The 7,606-nt window shown below is 44.2% G+C and overlaps 1 pseudogene; it reads left to right on the forward strand.

The window, feature by feature from the left end:
• The first annotated feature begins 5,258 nt into the window (after window positions 1-5,258).
• Window positions 5,259-5,907, forward strand: LOC113888705 (annotated as a pseudogene).
• Window positions 5,908-7,606: the final 1,699 nt, after the last annotated feature.

Genomic DNA, 7,606 nt, shown 5'->3' on the forward strand with positions numbered 1-7,606 from the left:
GGGTTTCAGTCTCACAGACACAGTCCAACAACCAAAAACCATTTTCAGTATAACCCAAGTCCTTAAACCTGTTCCTCCAGCGCAGTGCATCAGCACCTTTCAAAGGTCCCTCTCTGTTCCCACATTCTGCAGCCTGCTCCTTAGCTTCCAGCTCCCAGTTTCTCCAAAAAGCGCCACCTTCTGCCCTCTTCCACTCTATTCTGTCTCCCTCCCCATCCATATTCTGTGTTCCTGTCCCGACTCTGACCTTGAATGATAGAAGTTAAATCATGAGGCAAAGATGAAAGAAGGCGGGGTACCACCACTCTCTAGCGGCAGCAGAAGATGAAACTCTGAGAGCACTTGTGGCTTCATCATTCTTTGTCCCGTTACAAGGAGTGCATCCCCATCAAGCCATGCAATGAGATAGGGCTAATTTAATGAAAGGACAATGTCAAAAGTACAGTCAATATGATCTGAATTTAAATTCTATATCTGGAAAATGCTAGCTGGACATGGTACTTAACTTCTCTGAACCTCTGAATGCTTATCTGCAAAATGAGGCTACAAATGCACATTTCACAGAGTATGCTGAGGATTAGATGAGATCATAAATGTGAATCACTTGGCCAGAGCAGGCACATGCTTGCTGTTAATAATAACTACCAATTTATGAAACAAGCTTGATTCAGAGGATAATAGCAGCATGCCAATTTAGTTTTATTGGTGGTGTCCCTTTTTTATTTTTAAAAAGTTATTTATTTTTTAATTGAAGGATAAATGCTTTACAGACTTATGTTGGTCTCTGCCAAACATCAGCTTGAATCAGCCATAGGTGTACATATGTCCCCTCCCTCTTGAACCTCCCTCCATCCCCATCCTGCCCCTCTAGGTTGTTACGGAGTCCCTGTTTGGGTTCCCTGAGTCATATAGCAAATTTCCACTGGCTACCTATTTTACATATGGTAATGTAAGTTTCCATGTTACTCTCTCCATACATCCCACCCTCTCCTTGATTCAGAGGATAACAGTAGCATGCAAATTTAGTTTGATTGCTGGCATCCCTTTAAATGTATCTTTTAAGGTAAGTTCTCTTCCTTCCCCTGGAAGAAATTCAGGATGGACTCCAAGATTTTTTCTGGTCATTCTTAGATAATAAAATTCCTTCAATCAATCCAATTGCCCAAACAACCTGATCCAGTTCAGTTCAGTTCAGTCACTCAGTCGTGTCCAACTCTTTGCAACCCCATGAATTGCAGCACACCAGGCCTCCCTGTCCATCACCAACTCCCAGAGTTCACTCAGACTCACATCCATCGAGTCAGTGATGCCATCCAGGCATCTCATCCTCTGTCATCCCCTTCTCCTCCTGCCCCTAATCCCTCCCAGCATCAGAGTCTTTTCCAATGAGTCAACTCTTCGCATGAGGTGGCCAAAGTACTGGAGTTTCAGCTTTAGCATCATTCCTTCCAAAGAAATCCCAGGGCTGATCTCCTTCAGAATGGACTGGTTGGATCTCCTTGCAATCCAAGGGACTCTCAAGAGTCTTCTCCAACACCACAGTTCAAAAGCATCAATTCTTTGGCGCTCAGCCTTCTTCACAGTCCAACTCTCACATCCATACATGACCACAGGAAAAACCATAGCCCAGTGGTTTAAATGTCTAGTCCAGTGCATGGATCATAATTTTTCCCTCTTCTCGGGCAGACTAGCTACTTACAGAGAGAATAATAACTTAGGTACCCTTTCTCCTGCCTGCTCTATGCATCCATCCCTCTCCAGCCTTACTGATCTAGGCTCTTCTCCACAAGGGCTGGAGCTACTGGAGGAGGAAGGAGGAAAATACATTTAATTTGCTTAGAAAAGGAATGCTTTGATTGGTGTTGCAAATGGGCTCTTAGATGGCAATTCTTCAGAAGTCCTCCCACTCTTGTTGCTGGGAACAGCAACCTCATTGTCCAAAGACCTCTCATGACCTTCCCCTTCCTAGAGATAAAGCCAAGAAACCAGAGCATGGCCTTCAAGAATCCAGTGGGTGGCCCCATACCACACTTTCAGGCTTACCTCCTGCCTGCTCTTCCAGCTCCCATCACGTAGTCTTCATTGCAGCTTCATGAAACCTGCAGCTCTTTCCAGAACAGATCAGCCTCTTTTACACACTCCAGGCTATGTATTTGTAAAGGCAAATCCCTCCTCCTAGAACCCACGTCTCTTTCCTATTTCTGGCAAAGGGTAGCCCTTCTGTGAAGATATCAACTAAAACACTGTATAATGGGGTTTATACAGTGGTGGCTCAGTGGTAAAGAATCCTCATGACAATGCAGGAGACATGGGCTCGATCCCTTATCCAAGAAGATCCCATGTGCCATGTGGCAAAAGCCACCACAACTATTGACACTGTGCTCTGGAGCCCGAGAACCACAACTGCTCAGCCCAAGCACCATAAAAATGAATCCCATGTGCTCCAGAGCTCATGCTCTGCAGCAAGAGGAGCACGAGAAGCCCGTGCACCATCAAAGCCCACACAGCAGCAAAGACCCAGCACAGCCAAGAACAAATAAATAAATCATACTAAAACACTTTGACAAAGGAGCCCTTCCACCTAAGTGAGGCAATACATACATTAATCAATAGCGTTAGAGCAGCCAGCTAGCCATTTGAGGAAAAATACTTGATGCAAAATTTCTACCTCAGTATTTAATGGTGGAGTGTTGTTTTTCTTTGATGACTAGTGAGGCTGAATATATAGTTCACTTATTCATTGTTGGGTTTTCAGTTTTGTGACTTGCTTCCTTTTCAAGTCAAACTTGACTATTCATTGATTTCTTATAGATTGGTAAGGGGATTTTGAACACTGAGGACATTAGCTCTCTGTCTGTTATGTATGGTGCAGACCCCTGCCCCCCTCCATCTGTGCACTTTCATTTTAATTTTGCTTGTGATGTTGTTTAATAAATTACAATCTTAAACTTTTATGCCACTAGATCTATTAATCTTTTCCTTCATGACTTCTGATTTTGCTGTCATGCTTGGGAAGTCTTTATCCAACTCATGGCTATATGAATATTCTTCTAAATTCTCATCTTATGCATTAATTATTTGCTTTCTCCCCAGTTTTATGGAGACATAATTGATATTTAATACTGTGTAAGTTTAAAGTATACAATGTAATCCTTTGATAAATGTACATATTTTGAAATGATTACCACAATAAGGTTAGGTAACATTCATTATCTCACATAGTTTTTTTTTCTTGTGATGAGAACTTTAAAGATCTACTCTCTTAGCCATTTTCAAATCTACAATAGAGTACTGTTAACTGTAGTCACCATGGCATATATTATATCCCCAGAACTTATTTATCTCATAGATTGAAGTTTGTACTTTTTGGCTCCCTTCACTCCTTTACCACACCTTTCACCCTCTGGCCCTTGCCAACTACCAATCTGTTTTCTGTTTCTCTGAATTCATTTTTTAAAGCTTCTGCTTGTAAGTGAGATCATACATACTCTGTCTTTCTCTGTCTGACTTACTGTACTTAGCAATGCTCTCAAGGTCCATCCTTGTCGCAAATGGTGCTGTTTCCTTCCTTTTATGCCTGAGTAATATTCCTGTGTGTGTTGTATTTCCTTTATCCATTCATCTGTTGGTGGACACTTAGGTTGTTTCCATATCTTGGCTATTGTGAATACTGCTGCAATGAACATGGTGGTACCAAGATACCTTCTAGATGGTGTTTCTATTGTATCCAAGGGCAGGATGCCTTGATCAAATGGTAGTCCTGTTTTTGAGTTTCTGAAGAACTTCCTTAGTGCTTTCCATAGTGCCTATACCATAATTATTTGCTTTTAATTATTTAATTCTTCAGAGATAAAAGGACCTAAGCAACACTAAACTCTGCCAAGAAAATCATCCCCACCATACCCAGCAGCCCCAGCATGTCAGCAGAAGACCCCAGTAGCCAACAGGATAAAACAGACCAAATAATGGTGCCCTGGAGACCTGCCTCATCATGGTCAGGCGGGAAATTGTAAAACATGAACTCTCCTTCCTTCTCCAAACATTCCTGCCCTGTCCCAGTCCCAGGAAGATTAGATCCAAAGATAGGAAGAGAGTGGGATGTCCCAGAGACAGACTGCTTGCACTTCCTCAATCCCACATAGCGACAGAAGACAAATCAAAAAAAAACAAACTATCCCCCCGTCCTCATCTTGAGGTCCTCAAGCCACAGGCCTGGCATAAGTTGAAAATGGGAGATAATTTTGAATCAGACACTATGTTAGATTTTGAATAGACTGTAATATGTAACTACAATTACAGAGAAATTATGTCATCTGTTCAAAGTCTCTTCAAAGGATCTGATCTCCATTGAGAGAGAGACTTCGAGCATGTTTCAAAGGTGACATCGTTTCATTTGTGTCCCTCCTTTAATCGATAACATTTTTAAAAAAAGAGGGTACAATGCAAAATAGCTAGAGAGTTCCACACTTTACATGCACATCCAAAACTGTCCACAAGAAAAGAGGGATATTTTACTTCTCCTCGTTATTAAGCCAAAATACCAAGCTTCACTCTGATTATACTAACTTGATTAGGCCTGAACAACCAGCATTGCCAAGGCAAAAGTCAGTCCTGCTCCCTCCTCCAGCTTGTCTCTGAGACCAGGCACAAGCACAGCAGCCACTGCCGGACTCAGGAGTCTGCCAGTCAGTTGGTGTGTCTATTAAAAAGCAGAGACATCACTTTGCCAACAAAAGTCTGTCTAGTCAGAGCTATGGTTTTTCCATAGTCATGTGTGGATGTGAGAGTTGGACTATGAAGAAGGCTGAGTGCCAAAGAATTGATGCTTTTGAACTATGATGTTGAAGAAGACTCTTGCAAGCCCCTTGGACTGCAAGGAGATCCAACCAGTCAATCCTAAAGGAAATCAGTCGTGCATATTCATTGGAAGGACTGATGCTGAAGCTGAAGTGCCAATACTTTGGCCACCTGTTGGGAAGAAACTGGCTCATTGGAAAAGACCCTGATGCTGGGAAAGATTGAGGGCAGGAGGAGAAGGGGACGACAGAGAATGAGATGGCTGGATGGCATCACTGACTCAATGGACATGAGTTTGAGTAAGTTCCAGGAGTTGGTGATGGACAGAGAGGCCTGGCATGCTACACTCCATGGGGTCACAGAGTCAGGCACGACTGAGCAACTGAACTGAACTTAACTGAAAGTTGGTGCTGGCCGGTTGGTGTGGTCTCTGAAAAGTCAATGCCGTTGAACCTCCTGCCATGGCTAAGTAAGATCCGTTCAGTGCCCCCTCTGGTGGTCCTACCCTGGAGAACCGAGGGGCTGGTGAAGAGGACCCTGCCATGGCCTTCTTGGCATAGCAGGAGAGTGAGATTTGGGCGTCAAGAACGACGAGACCTTCACCATCCTGGAGGGTGGCAGTCCAGATGCTGATGACGGAGTGATGAATGGCAAATATACCAGGAGACTACTGGGCCGACAGACAGTTACGCAGCTGTTTCACAAATGGATCTGTTGCACTCAGACAGAACTGAAAAGTATCCTGTAAAGGACAGAATAGCAACTGAATGCTTGGAAGCCCTTGATGCCATTCTTAGAAGGCAGGAAGCAGAGTTAGAAAGAAAAAGCCATCAAGGATCTGGACAAGTGGTATGCGAGGCAGGCTGGCCAGCTTCCAGAAGACAAAAGCCAACAACAGGGCAGCGGAAGAAGCCTTTGTACATGACATTGAGGAGTTGTCCCCAGGCACTGAGTGGGAACGGGCGGCCAGCTGTGTGACTTTAACCCGAAGTCCAGCAAGCAGGCAAAGACATCTCCCATGGGCATTCTGTCCTCATCTCCTCAAGCAGGGCCCCCTGGTGCAGTGAAGAGCCACAGGTCTACAATATCTTAATAGTGAAGCTCTTCACGGTAATTGCATTAATTATGTTTGAGTTGTTTTGGACCAAATCTTTGTCTTTAGAGTTGATCATTCTTTGTGATTGCACATTTCCTTCAACTGTGTTCTCCCTGGCATTCAAAGAGGAGGGAGGTGGTGGCAGAGGAAGGGAGGGAGGCCTCCCAAGGGCAGCCTCAACCTATGCTTTTGTGTATTATTTGAGAATAAATTTGTTTCAAACATAAAAAAATAAATAAGTCTGACCTGATTAGCTTAAGCTAGGTTTCTACCACCCCTGAGCCAATCACTGAAATGGAGCAGATGTCTCTAGTCCAGTAAGAATTCACCCCTGGAGAAAGTGAAGAAAATGAAAGGTTGCTCAGTGGTGTCCGACTCTTTGTGGACCCCATGGACTATACAGTCCATGGAATCTCCAGGCCAGAATACTGGAGTGGGTAGCTATTACCTTCTCCAGGGTATCTTCCCAACCCAGGGACTGAACCTAGGTCCCCCGCATTGCAGACGGATCCTTCACCAGCTAAGCCACCAGGGAAGCTGCTGGAGAAGGGGAGGACTAATGGGGAATGGAAGAGACAATAAATAGAATCACTCCCTACCTATCCCTCTGGTCAATGAGGTTCTCTTGGCCCTCCCTATTTCATTTTCACTCAGTTTGAGGCCTGGAGCACAGTGTAATTCTAGCTGAAATCATGTTTAGGAAGCTGTTTATTTAACCAGCAAGGGGCCCAGCTATTACAAGCTAACAACCCAAAGAAACATTTTCTTTCCCATTGAAATCCAAAAACCCTGCCAAAGGAAGCTTAGCTGGGGCCCTAGGCCTTTCTCCCCAGCTTCAGCCCCACTCTCTGCGGGCGGCAGGGTCCTGCACTAAGTGATAACTCATATTTGTAAACTACTTTTGCAATTTGCAAAGGGCTTTCACATCCATTATGCCATTTAATCAACAAGGGGTGCTGGGGGAGGATGCTGGTTTGGATGCTGCTCTCAGGATTTCATAAGCATGCTGTATTAGGAGTGGAAAGAAGGAATTATGCGTAGACTCTGTGAGGCTAGTGTGGTGTGTGTAGTTGGAGGGCCACAAAGGGCATTAGAGTTTCTGTCTCCCCTCCCGCCTTTTGTTAACTGACTCCATTCCTTTGAAGTACTCAGTATCCCCTACTGATAGTTTTAGGTCTTAATGATTTGTTACACAAGATGTGTGCCCTGGCTGTAAAAACGGCCCCTGACCTAAGGAAGACTAACTGGATGCTCATTCTTCTGAGAATCTGAATTTGCATGAGAATCACACACAAAAAAGCAGGGCATTCTGATGATGTTTGACCTTGCTTCTTTATAATCCAGTTTTCTCCGTGAGCTTCCTGTCTTTAAATTGGATGAATAAGACATTGTGAATACAACAGGCATGGTACTGAAGAATCCCCAGATGCCCTCTCAAGGAAAAGCCTAGGGATAAAAAGCACACATTGGAGATAAGAATGGAAGGGAGACGGAACCAAGCAACAGAGACCTACAGATACTAAATAACTGTCGTTCAGTTGCTCAGTTGAATCTGACTCTTTGCAACTCCACGGACTGCAGAATGCCAGGCTTCCCTGTCCTTCACCATCTCCCAGAGTTTGCTCAAACTCATGTCCATTGAATCGGTGATGCCATCCAACCAACTTGTCATCTATCATCCCCCTCTCTCCTGCCTCAATCTTTCCCAGCACC

The sequence above is a fragment of the Bos indicus x Bos taurus genome, unplaced genomic scaffold (assembly GCF_003369695.1).
Source record: "Bos indicus x Bos taurus breed Angus x Brahman F1 hybrid unplaced genomic scaffold, Bos_hybrid_MaternalHap_v2.0 tig00001126_arrow_arrow_obj, whole genome shotgun sequence".
Lineage (NCBI taxonomy): Eukaryota > Metazoa > Chordata > Mammalia > Artiodactyla > Bovidae > Bos > Bos indicus x Bos taurus.